This window comes from Thermobia domestica, chromosome 12 (assembly GCF_964235325.1).
Source record: "Thermobia domestica chromosome 12, izTheDome1.hap1.1, whole genome shotgun sequence".
NCBI classification, from domain to species: domain Eukaryota; kingdom Metazoa; phylum Arthropoda; class Insecta; order Zygentoma; family Lepismatidae; genus Thermobia; species Thermobia domestica.
The window spans coordinates 98,407,942-98,422,098 of NC_137465.1; positions in this window are offsets into that span (position 1 = coordinate 98,407,942).

Genomic DNA, 14,157 nt, shown 5'->3' on the forward strand with positions numbered 1-14,157 from the left:
AACACGGGTTCAATTTTATCTTAAATGAAAAGTACAAATGATGGGCTGAGCGCAACAGTGGTCTAAGCCGCAACTTTTAAAAATTGAGAAAAATCAAAATAAACTTAAACACATGCGGTTTTTTGCACAATGTATGTATGTATATACAATATATGACACATTCAACCATTTGTGCTTGAATTGGTATATTGTACAAAAATCCACACGTGCTTAAGTTTAACGTGATTTTTCTCCATTTTTAAAAAATGTGGGTTAGACCACTGTTGCGCTCAGACCCTCAAATACCGAATGTCATGCCTCTAACCTTAGAAAATTCTTAGATACGGACATATTATAATTGTAATCCACTATTTTCTCTCTCTTCTAGGTCACGTATCAAACGTTGAAGGTCGTGTCTGTATTACATGGGAAGTCTTTGGATGAAATTTCATGTCTCTAGCATTCAGAGAGTACGATTTGTAGGCATTTTAAGATAATAATTGCTGCCGCATTCACTCTCCCCCACCCCAAAAAAAAGTCCTTTCTTAATGGGATCCTTCATTACAAATATGTGCCTCTGTCCAAATTTTAAATTTCTAGCTTACGCTATTTGACCTGGGCGTTGATCAATCAGTCAGCCGGTAAGTCAGGACTTTTTATTTTATGTAATAGAGATAACGTCATAAAGCCTCGTCAAAGTAGATAAATTAGACCAATAACTCGCCACTTGAAAAACGCATGACAATTTGAATAATTTTGCTACCTTTTACCCACAGAAAAGGATAAGTAGGACCAAATAAATTTTACTATATGTATTCGAATATATACTACTGTGTTATGATACGGCAATTAAGGGCTAAAAACGAAATTCTTTAAAAATGTCAGAGAGCCAAGAGTTCGCTTCAAAACATGGAGAAAATCCAGAAATAATCTCATTCAATTATTAATAAAAAGGTTTTTGATCGATTTCAATTTGACCTAATTTTGCTTTCACCTGTCTTCTTTGCTTGACTTAAGATAAAATATATATAATTTGTATTTTAGTGTAATTTAAGAGAAAACTCTAGAACAATATTGTATCACTGTTAGTAACTACGATTACCTTCCAAACTCATTCTCCCTTTGTAGAAACATCTCCTAATGCTGTACAAATATAGAGCGTACATATATATGCCAGTATGTAAATATATCAGCAGCTCCGGGAAACATAATGATATGTCACATTTTCTAACTTCCGAGTAACCTGGGAAAGAAAATACAACATTCAATTGTAATTCAATGCAATGACACATACCAAACAATTTTCCCCTGTCATCTTCTGGTACATTCCGAAATTAAATGACCTACATAATATTTTATGGTTCAATCTCGATCCATTCCACCTAATAACTCAATTTCACTGGAAATGTCGCTTATCATTATGCTCACCCGAGCAGCTAATACATGAACAACCTTGAAGATGTAAAACACTGAGATAATGGGTTTGAAAGGAACTAAAGCAAATCATTCAGATGCCTTTCTTTTTCTTGTGCCGGGATTCATTTGTTCGAAGGCAGATACTCTGCGTGACACCGCCCTACATTGAGATTACAGAAAATCTCATGTCACACCTGTTCAAGTTCCCAAACCGGGACACGCATGGTGATGACGACCTGACAATCGAAATCTTCGTGATCTTCGACTAATGAGCACCAACATGCACTCGTCGGCTACAAACAATGGCACAAAGACATAAGGAGACAAATATTGCATGACGATGAAAGATTTTGCAAGTAAAAAAAACCTCAGAGTTGTATAATCGATAAGAAAGGACAAAATGTATACAAACAGATGGCTATGAAATGTCATCGTATTTGCACCACTTAGTACCTAATACTGTATTAAGGAATTCTATCGACCTTTTTCTAATATGCAATATCCATATTACCTAATGATTTTACATTGCACGAGGATGTTTAGTTTATATCCGATTAATTTTTTAACTAGCCCATGTTTACCGACTGAAAATCTGTGCCGCCATCATAGGTTGTATTATATATATATATCATATACCAGCAGTATGGACAATCACCCGATACCGCAATTTCAACTACAGGAAAATACGTTAGAGATCATGTATAGCAATTCCATCCTATTTCTTCCATTTCTTCCTGGTTGCTTTTCATAGTAGTGAGGACAATATTGTAGATATAATTTTAACAGTTCAAACATGCATTATATTTATATCAGAGTTTTTGACATAATGCCATGAAAGGGAGTAGCCAGAATTCTAGTTTCCTTCTACAGATCATGATAGAACTTGAGGGAATGGTGGACACTTTGTCAATGTGGATTCTTAATTACCTTTTGCTGTCTCTACACAAGCGAGTGATGTCTTTTCGATAGAATGGGGTCACAATGGATTGCCAAAAGTAAGCAGCATTCACCTTCACGTTTTAGTCCACATACCCTTTAACTTACCCTCGATTCGAATCCGGTGACAATGGAAATTCCTTTCCAGAAACTTTATCTGTACTGGCTGTAGAACAATATACGTCCCTTGCCAAAGGTGTCAGGGTATGTAATTACCCGAATGATAGGCCTACCATTGCACGTAGGGTAAATGTAGACGTCATCCCCCAAAAGGAAACCGTTTATCAGTTACACCCCTCCTCCCAAATGTCTTCCATCATCATTCATTTGCCTTAATCATTCATTTCCCTTAGCTTATTAGGCATAATCGTAGGACGTTAAATTGAAAGATCAATTTTCGCCTTCTTCTTCCACACACTATTTTCTCGGGTGTTGAAGCTTCCTTAGTGATATTTTAATAAGAGAACGTATAAAATCTCTTATCTCATGTATTATATCAGAATACATAAGTGTGTGAAACTGAGCTTGTGTTTTCGTAGCGTCACTGTAAGTTTTGCAAACCTACCTTATTTTCTCGAAAATAAATAAATAAAAACAGTTTTTCATCAATATTCTCAATGTTTCTTCTTTTTAGTCTAGAAATTGAGCGTGATGAATCGCAGATACTTTTCGTTACAATTCGTGCTACATAAGAGTTTCAACGAGGTATTATTTATTCTGGGATAAATAGGACAGGGGCACCAAGGCTTCAAATGTGAAGTTTTTTAAAATGTTGGCCGAGGTCTATTATAACTGGCATTATTTCTAAATCTGAGAGGGGAGAACAAAAACTAAGGTTAGATTCGTTTCAAACAGCTGAAACCTATAAGGATAACCTTATTTCATAAAAAAAATCATTGTCAACTAGTGTTATACGATAAAGTTATCCAAAGATAAGACATTAAGACATACACCAATTGACAGACAGAGAATGGAACAGACTTCCACTAGATGTAAGGTATTCTCTCAATTGCGACATTCAAAGAAATTTGAAGCAATATCTGACAGCCTTAGCCAATGTACACCAATGTCGGGAATGATGTTTTTTTTTTTCCACAAAGCTGTGTATAATACTAGGTTTGTGGGGAAGTATGGGGAAGGGGGAAATGTAAGGTAGTATACTTTTAAGAATACATATATCGTTCTGTGTATGCTGTATGTATAGTTTTCTTGCTTTTATGATAAATAGTATGAGGGTATGGCGGGGGAGGGAGTATCTAAGGGAGCATATTCATGTGTAGGGGTATATATGTGAGTATGTACATATGCATTAATGTAGCAATTGTAATTTTTATGGATTTGCTGTCAATGGTAGTACGTATATCTTGTATACATTTGAGTTGGCTGAGTGTAAGAAAAGGCAAACATAGCCTTAACTCTGCCGTTAAATAAATAAATGAATAAAATAAACAAAAAAGTGCCCAAAACTCTTAATAAACTTATCAGTGCCACCAATGATATGCACTTTGGGCCTAAAGATGAAGAGCAATGTATTCTGCAAATTTAATAGAATTTTTATTGTGTTTAATTGTCATTTCGCGTACAAAGGTGTATTTTAAATAGTCTGCCGAATGTTTTAGCAAGGAATCTTCAACTAAAAAATATTAACTATACCAACACCATTAAAAACCTAAAGGAAAAATCAGATACGTATGTAGAATTTCATTCTAGGGCATTCACGACTTTTGAAAAGCCAATTACTTGAGACGCTTTACAGTTATGAAAGGGCAAATAGAATCATTACACTTTGCTATAATAAATTTCGACTTGATTGTTTATGCTAATCACTGAATAATTGAATAACGAATACTTGAATAATTCTATAGTTTTCCTTTCTATTTTATAACGTAGTTGGTACGCGTATCAGTTTGCACATAATTTTCATAAGGGAAAAAAATAGTTTCCCAATATTGACAAAAAGTGTACCTTTCTTTTGCCATTCAATGCTTCTAATTACATTCTAATGCCAATGGCAACGAGTATATATATACGTACAGTTAACAAGTCTTACTTGATCGAATTTTCCACTCACGCTGAAAATGCTATTCTGAAAGTGTCAGATATTAACTGTGTATGGCCACCTCATAAATCAGATTCAACTGAAAATCTGTTCGCTGAATCAGTCATTTGTATGACTGTCATATATATTCATGTTGCCGTGAAATAATTGTGAAACACTGCCGACAGCATATAATTGTATGACACGATGGCTAATGGCAAAGAGAAAATGTTTAACAACGCAGAGCTAGAAAGCGAATATATATATAAAATTATTCGAATTTCTTGTATATACTGAAAAAACACTTTGAATACTTTTCTGTTAGAAATAGCATTATTATAAATAGCTAAACATGCTATTGAAAGATTCAGATTTGTAAGAGTTGAGGAAGTAGAAGTATATACTTTCTGAAAATCGGGAAATAAATAAATAAAAGCATTTTGCTAAAATAATATAAAACTACATATTGTAGTATACAAAAAAAGAAAAATAAGATTCGAAAACTAGTACTTCCGTTCTTCGTGTTACAAAAAGTAGTATTTCCTTGATAGTTCATTAAACTATCCAACCTTAGAATAATACAATACGCATTTTAGAAAAGCCATGTTGCTTGTTAAATTTATCTACTTTCATGCAGTTCAATTTTATTAAGAAGATTCGGAAGACTGGTGTATTAGGCCTCGTTTTATGGCTACAGAACAGTCCATTCTTCTCCTTCTAAACATTTTTCTCATTTCAGCTGGAGTTGGCTTTTCGGATCACTGTTCTTCACCTATTTCTATTTTGTATCGTATCGACTGTGCCACCACACTGCATCATTTCGTTTTTCACACAATCTCCATACTTCTTTGGCCGGCCTAGCGCTCGTTTCTCATTCAGTTCTATAGCATCCATTGGGTAAGCTACGTATTCCAAAGATCTTCCTACATATCCAAATCATCGAAGTTGGACACGGTTGCTGTTTTTGTACTACCAATCTCATCTTTACTGTTTCTCGGGACACTTTATTCTTAATTCACTCCTTTCGTGTCACTCCACACATCCATCGCAGCATCTTTATCTCCACAACATACAACTTCTATTTCTTTATTTTCTTCGTCATTCAACGTTCCGCTCCGTATAAATGGCAGGACTCACTATTGTTTTGTAGATTTTTCTTTAACCCTTTTAAATTATGATGGCACAACACCTGTGCCATGCCGTTGACCTTCGGAATTTGCTTTATAAGTCTCTAGTAAAGCCTTTTAGACCGGGTTTTTTGCATCCATTCAAATATGGAAGCATCATAGAACATAATTTATGGGCATTTTGTAGCCGCGTGCTCTGTCTGGGGGCTGTGACGTCACAAACATGACGATGGGTATAAGAAAGGGTATATTTGATAAGGTTTTTCAAAAAATCCCTGACACAATACTCTTTATCCTAGAATCATGGTACCTCGTTGATTTCGTTATAAAACAGGCTTTCGTAAGTACCACTCAAATTTCCTTATCGTGTACCAGAAGCAGGAAAATCTCGTCCAAAATAAAAAGAAGGGGATTTTTTAGAAAAAATTCCTTTTCCCCAGTTCTCTCTTCACAGGTACACGATAGTGAAATTTAAGTAGTACCATTTAAAAGGCTGCCTTATGGTGAAGAAAATGAGGTATGACTCATGTTGCTAGAGTCAACAGACGTGTGTCAAAAAAATCTCGATGTTTTTTTATTTTTTCATTTTTTACATATTTTTAGTCAATTACTTTAGTAAAGTATCTACAGTATTATCACTATTTATTCTAAAGTCATGATACGTACCTCGTTTCGTTTGGCATAAACCAATCTTTCAAACGGAACCACTCACATGTCTCTAGCATGTACCATAGTGGAGAAAATGTGCAAAAAAATTGAAATTTTTGACAAAAATCCCTTTTTCCCCGATTCGCAAATTTTCTCCACTATGATACACGCTAGAGATATACGAGTCGTACCGTTTAGAAGACTGGTTTTGACCAAACAAAACGTTTGTAAATCATGTCTCTACGATAATTAGGGATGAGTCAGGAAATGTTTATATAAAAATGGGTTATCCATTACTCACATAGGAGAAAGCTGATACTGTTTGCACATGGGGCAATATTTTTTCCTCTCTTATTTTTCAAGATATATCATTGAAACTTCGTACTGTTATTACACATAGTATGTAGCATGTTTTAACTACATAATTTATACGGTTTACCCAACATTGTTAGAGTCGTCAAGTCTAGGAGGCTTAGGTGGGCGGGTCATGTAGCTAGAATGGAAGAAAGTAGAAACGCTTTCAAAGTCTTGACGGGAAGACCAATCGGAAAACGGCCATTAGGAATCCCTAGGCGCAGATGGGAGGACAATATTAAGATGGATCTTGCAGAGATTAGAATCCAAAGTAGAAACTGGATGCAGTTAGCTAAGAATAGAAGTCAGTGGAGAGCTTTTGTGAACGCGGCATTGAATCTCCGGGTTCCATAGGTCATAGAGTTAGTTAGTTAGTTTAGTTATGTAGTATGTTTGAGATTGTTTGGGGCTCTGAGGGTTGACACAAGGGCCGGCCAGAGGGGCCCAAAATCGGGGGAAAAGGGACTTTTTGACAAAATTTTCCCTATTTCGCAAATTTAGTCCACTATGGTACATGCTAGAGACATGCGAGTGGTACCGTTTGAAAGACTGGTTCATGGCAAAGGAAACGAGGTACAATTTATATTCCCACAATGAACAGTCTTGATGATGATGATGATAGAATAGAAATTCACTAAAAAGGTATTATCAAGGGAAAATATGTAAATCGGTTGTAGCATCAAAACTATTCATCCCAGGACCACTCTTTGTATCTCATTCTCTTCACCATAAAGTGAAATCTTTTTAGTAGCATTCGTATGATCATATCCTATACCAAAGGGGAGATATTAGCGATAAAAATGGACGTTTTAAAAAAGATAATTCCTTTTTCCCATTTTGAGCAAAAGTTTCCCGCATTTGGTACACTTTAGGGAAATTTTACGGACGCAGTTGAAAACACTGCTTTACTAGAAACAAAACGGGGTATGAGCCATGATCCTACGATAAATAGTCTTGACGCAATAGATGATTGAGTGAAAATCTACAAAATACCACAAAAAAGCCATAATTTAAAATGGTTAAGGCTATTAGTAACCTACAACTACATAATACTCTTGGCATTTCTCTCCGTTTTGTCCAACTTCTTCTAATTCTGCTATTCACAATTCTATTTGCTGTAATATTGATCCCAAGTACTCGAATTTCCTCATCATTATCACTTCTTTTCCAATAGTATACTTATATTTTTGTTTACATTTTAATGAAATGGTCAATGTAAATCTTCTGTCCATGGACAATGTAAATCTTCTGTCTTGGTTTTACTAACTTCTGCTTGAGTTGCTTCTTTAACCTCTTCCATCCATTGTAAATTGGTAGCCGTTGTTCACTTCTGTCATCTTTTAAGGCATTCGGTCCGCGCGTCACTTTTAAGGTAAGCCATAGCCATTTTCTCATTCGTGTTCCTTTTTCGGTCCATATTTTATTTGGCAATCGTTTTTACAACCGGGTGCGAAAATGATGTCAAGCCTCAAAATGGAGGATCAGAAAAATACTGTAGTGGTTTCTTCCCTACTACTACTATTACTAATATTACTAAAATTTCCAAATTACAAACCTACTCTTAACAGTTACAGAGCTACTACTAAATTTTCTGATCTACTACTGAAAGTTAACACATTGCTTCTAAAATTATTAAACTACTAAATAGTAATAAATGTGGTTAAATATTTTTCTAGTTTCTTCAAGTCCATTTATATGTTTCTTATTTTGTGAATATTAATTTTTCCTATACCATAAAATTTTAATGTGTCTTGCTCTAATTCAACTTAAGTAATATTAAATTTACATAGAACTGAAATTCATTTTGGAAAAAAGCAAGAGCCACCTGAAAATATACCTACGTACCATCCATTAGTTTCAAACAAAACTGTTGCTCCCAATTCAAAAAGCACATAATAATGAGCAAAGAGCATTCTTGATGCTGTATTCGGACCTTATCATTATCCAGTTCAGAAATAAGGGTTCATCACAGTTATCATAAATAAGATAACACTTAATAATTCTTTGCGAAAATTTGACAAAGTCGAAACTCTTAATTTGATTACCCATATCAAAAATATGACCAGAAAAATATTCCAGATGCGCAATGAGTAAGTCAAAGTTCATCTTCACACCAAGTTTAGTTGAGATTGGATGAGTTTTTTCTCTCTCTCTCTCTCTCTCTCTCTCTCTTTTCTTTTTGTTTTGTTTTGATTCTATGTAATATATATTCTTCTTCTGATTGATTTAAACAAAAAGGAAAATCAAATGAAAGACGAGAATGAAACAAAGGAAGACAATTTGAAAAATGAAATCTTTGAGTTTTACGTCCCACGTTATGCCGGTTAGGCTAAAGAAGACGGTGATGATGAGTAATGAATGAAATGGTGGAATGAAGAAAGTGGGAGGAAACGGCAGAACCAAGAGGAAACCCACGCACACGGTGTTTGTCCACCACAAAGTTCACTTGGTGGGGGCTGGGATCGAACCCGGAACCCCAAGCACCAGAGGTGAACGCTCTACCACTTTTTTTTTTTAAGATAATTTATTGTAACTCAAGAATCAATTACATTGAAGTGGTTATGCTTTTGTAACAAAAAAAAAGGAAGTTACGAGAACAATGAGTTGGCTATAAAATTTGCAAATAGTTTATTACGTACATCCTTTGCTAATTTGGAGTATTCTTTTTGTAAATACTGTACATAGAAGGCTCCCCCTGCTTCTAAGTTGGAATTAAAAATATATTTGACGGTCGTTCCTATATACCAATTGACACTATGTTGTTTACTAACGGGATAAAAACGATAATCAGGTCTTAAAACTATGCTAATATTTATATTACGTTCCGAACTACGAGTAAGAATGGCTAAAAAGTGACGTAACTGAGACCAGATTTTTGTGGATTCCAGACATGTCGTGATTCTATGAATCAACGTATCTATATTGTTACATCTATTGCAAAAAGCATCAGGACTAAAACCATATTTGTTTCTCTTTTCTTTAGTATCAATAACATTATGAACAATCATAAACCAGATAGATTTGCTGGCAACACTCAAGGTCGAGTCATTAATATTGGCCCAAATATTGGACCAATTACACAAGCACTCATCTAACACAATTTTAGGTGGGACATATAATCTAGTCATTTTAAAAACATACAGCTTTTTACTACTTAAAGTTTTAAAATCAAAAAGCTGAGACAGATATATATAGTCACACAAAACAGTTTCCAAGTACTTACAGCTTTGAGAGAGGTCAGCCATATACAGGGGTAGACTCCTGTCTGTTCGTTCTAATACGTAAGTGAGCAGTTGTTGTGTTACACTATTAGCTTCGTCTGTGTACAAGGTCATTGAGCGAGTAACATACAAACTTGCAGCTTTTTCTTGCACATTGACCAGACCGATGCCACCTTGTGAATGTAAACAACACATTACATCATATTTAACACGAAAGACCTGATGTTTCCATAGAAACCAACCACATAAACTTTGAATTTGTTTTCCTATAAGTTGAGGCATAGGTAATACATTTGCCAAATACCAGATTTTGCTTAAGAGATAAACATTTATATATTTAGCTCTGGAATATAAACATAGATTTCTGGATTGATTTACATAACCTGAATGACGCAGTGTGTTTACAATATTCGTATAGTTATGATCAATGGTGTGCATTATGTTTGAATAAAAGGTAATTCCTAAAATTTTGATACTGTCGGCCTGAGGGACGGTATCTATATCATTAAAACCAATACTATTGTTTATGTTTAACATATGTGATTTACAAACATTTAATCTAGCCCCAGATGCTACCTCATATTCACGAACACATTCCATCATGAGAGAATAATCTAGTTTAGAAGAGACAAAAACTGTTACATCATCTGCATAACTAGCCACCTTTATAGCAGGGGTAATAATATTTAGACCAGTTAGGCGGTCATTCATAGCATATAACAGGGGAGCAAGGCTAATAGCAAAACTCAACATTGAAAGGGGATCACCTTGTCTTATTGAACGTTTGATGGGAATGTTGTTGGATAGGTGACCGTTAACATTTAACTTCGTATGAGCGTCTTTATAAAAATATTTCATCCATGTAACAAATTGTTCATTAAAACCGAATTTTCTGAAAACAGACCATAAGTTCGAGTGTTCAATATTATCAAAGGCATTTTTAAAGTCTAAATTTATCAGAGCCGCTTTAAGAGCGCAATCATTACAAATAGTAATACTATCTCGAATAGTTAATAAAAGGTGATAGATGGTTTTCTGTTTAACAGCCACATATTGCAAATTTTGTAATAACTTATCCATGTAGTCCTGTAGTCTGTTTTTAATACATCTACTAAAAATTTTGATATCTGTATTAAGAAGGGATATAGGTCTATAATGGCTAACATTAAATGATTGAACAGTTTTAGGGATAAAGACCGTGACGGCTGTATTAGGGCGCTTGATAGTCTCTGAAGCAAAGAACCATTTATTTACAATCAATGTTAGTGTATCGCCCATTATATCCCAAAATTTAACATATAAACGGCCAGACATAGAGTCGGGGCCAGGAGATTTTCCTTTTTTTGCAGCATTTACAGCTCTTTGTACTTCATTTTTAGTAAACGGAGCACATAAAATTTGATTGTCTTCATCATTTAGCACTGCAGGCACACTGTCAAGTAATTTATTTTCGCAGCCGGTAGCAGCAGCGACCCCAAATAACTGGTAGTAATAATCATACAGGGTGTTACGAATATTGTCCTGAGTAGTTTGAATAGAGCCTTGAGCATCTGTGAGTGACGTGATAAGTTTCCTCCGTCCACGTTTGGCTTCTGTTAACACATGTGTAAGAGAGCATTGTTCTTCTTCCGGAAACTCTGGAACTTTACTACGTAACCTAATCCCTTCCATTTTCTGTTTATGGAATTGTAATAATTTGGCTTTGTATTTACGGACAGAGATAAGGGCCGAGCGATTTGTCATCGCTTCAGTTTGTGCCTCTAATAGACATCTATAATAGAAATTATAAAGTTTTCGCTTATCAGCATAAATTTCAGAGGAATACCACCTACAAAAGCTTCGGATTTTGTCCTTACAGTATTGATTCCACCACTCAATATATGTTTTAAACCAATTCTTTTGTTTAAGCCAATAAGCCCACTTTTTAGAAAAGAGCTGACAAAATGACTCATCATTGAGCAGACTTTCATTCATGTGATAATATCCCCGTCCCCGAGCAATCTTCTGGTCATTAATTTTAATTTCCATTATTAAACAGAGATGATCAGTGAAACACGTGGGATATCGGTATACAGAAACAACCTGTGATTTGAAGTGATCATTTACATAAATCCTGTCTATCTTTGAGCTCGAAGTTTTTGTAATAAATGTGTCCCCCCTTAAATCTGGGTGTTTGAAGTCCCACACATCTACCAAAGACAAATTCTTTACCAATTCATTTAAGGTAGGGCAATAATTGTAAGTTGGTTCTGTTGTGTGAGTTATACTTGAATTATGATCTCCGCCAAAGATAACATGATTTGGACCACTAAAAAACGGCGCTACCTCATTTGCATAAAAATTATTCCCTTCTTTTCTATTATGGCTTCCACTGGGCGCATAAACATTGATTAGAGTTATATCATTAACCTGACCTTTGATAATTCGACCATTAGGATGTAATTCTACATTTGTAAGCGGGATTCCTTCTTTAACCAAAATTGCAGTACCAAGGCTATTATATGTACAATTATTATATACATTATATGATGGATGTACGTTTACAATCTTTGGACCAACTTCTTGGAGAAAAGCTACATCTATTTCAGATTTAAGTAGAAAGTCATTGAGAGCTTCAAGTTTGACTGGCGATTGTATTCCGTTGATATTTATAGTTGCTAGTTTTAAGATAGTACACATAAATATTGTTATAGGAAGTTGTCTAATTTTAGCAACACACTTCATAATCCCACACCACTATTTGGCTGCAAGCACTGTGTTTCTGAATGTTTAAGGTAGGAGTAGAAACTGTTTGTGACTCACCTGAAGAAGGAACTGCGGTATCAGGTAGATATTCCGTACTCACTAATTTAGCTACAGACGACCTGGTGATCCTAGGTGATACTTCTAAGGGTCCCTGATCCGTCTTCTTAGGTTGCTTTACTTGAGCTATAGCCGTTCCTGCTTTCTTCCGTTTCTTGTCTTGGGAGGCTTCCTGGGAATTCCGGGCATCAGAACCTTTTTTCCCACTAGGACAACTCACAGGGGAGAAAGGATGATCTTTTTCCTTGGACTGAACTGGAAAAATGGGACTTACAGAGGAAACTTCCGATACACTATAGATGCACTCTAGCTTCTGATCACCATCAACAACGCTAGTGGAGGAGGAATCACTGTCTATCAAAAGCTTCTTTGTATCTTGTTCAATGACAACTTGATGTTCCCGTGGAAAATCTGACTCAGCCAGTGAAGAAGTACCATGTAAAGCTGGAGGGGCTGCAGATGAGGTCCTGTCCTGACTATCAATAATATCCTTGGGAGAGACGTTTTCCTTAATTTCTCCGGAACATGGTCGGCTAGGAACACTGTCTTTTGGCACTATCGGAGTAGTGTTTAGAGAACGGCCCTGTATCACAGGGGTAGTAAGCTCAGTCATTAACTTTGGAAAGTCAACATCTGACGTTAAAGTAGGCAAATTAGCAGGTTTAACCACATTAATTTCTGGGGTTGGCGAACCCCGAGAGCGTTCCTTATCACTTTCAGTATGTTCTATGGTTGTTGTTGAAACAAAGGCCCGTTTTTGACGCTGAAAACATTGATCTTGTAAATGATCTCTAGATTGGCAGTAATAACAAGTACGGTTCTGACCGAAATAAGTTACTAGGAACTTCTGGTTCCGAATATCCAGGAAGGACGGTATAGGTTTAAACAAATACATAGTCACGATCTTTTGTCCAGATCTAACTTTATAAATATGAGTATCGTCATAAATTTCGTCTTTTATACTTTTACACTCTCCATAGATAGACAAGGCACGCGTGACATCATTATCACTATATTCCGTCGGAATGGCATGTATTCGCACATAGGTTAAAGGTCGATCAGCTAATTCTAAAGTTACTGGGTATGTTCCACTATCATCTTGAAATTTAACACTATCACCATGATCTCTTAACAATTTGTCACACAACAAGTCAGACAATAACTTAATATACACCAATTTACGATAAATATCCAACTCAATACTTAGTATTTGTTCTTCTTTTAACTTAAACGTATTTTGAATAAACTCATGGATTTTTATTGTGGACGGACGGTTAGGAATCGCACGAAATCCTAATTTTAATGTATTGACACGTTTGATAGACATTTTATAATTCTAAATAAACTCACTAGTTACCACTAAACTGAAATATATTAGAATCAAGTCAGCGTAAATTCCAAGCAAACACAAAGTACACTGGGCGCATTCAATGCCTCTCGCACGATACGACACTGGACGGATGACCAGCGAAAGACGTGTTACCTCTTGGGCAGCTAACACGCGAGTTAACTGACTGAGCCACCGACGGCCCCCAAAGACAATTTGAATTTAAACATTACAGGGAGAGGGGTACATATATTTCTGGATTTAATTTCAATTTAATAATAATAATAATAATAATAATAATAATTATTA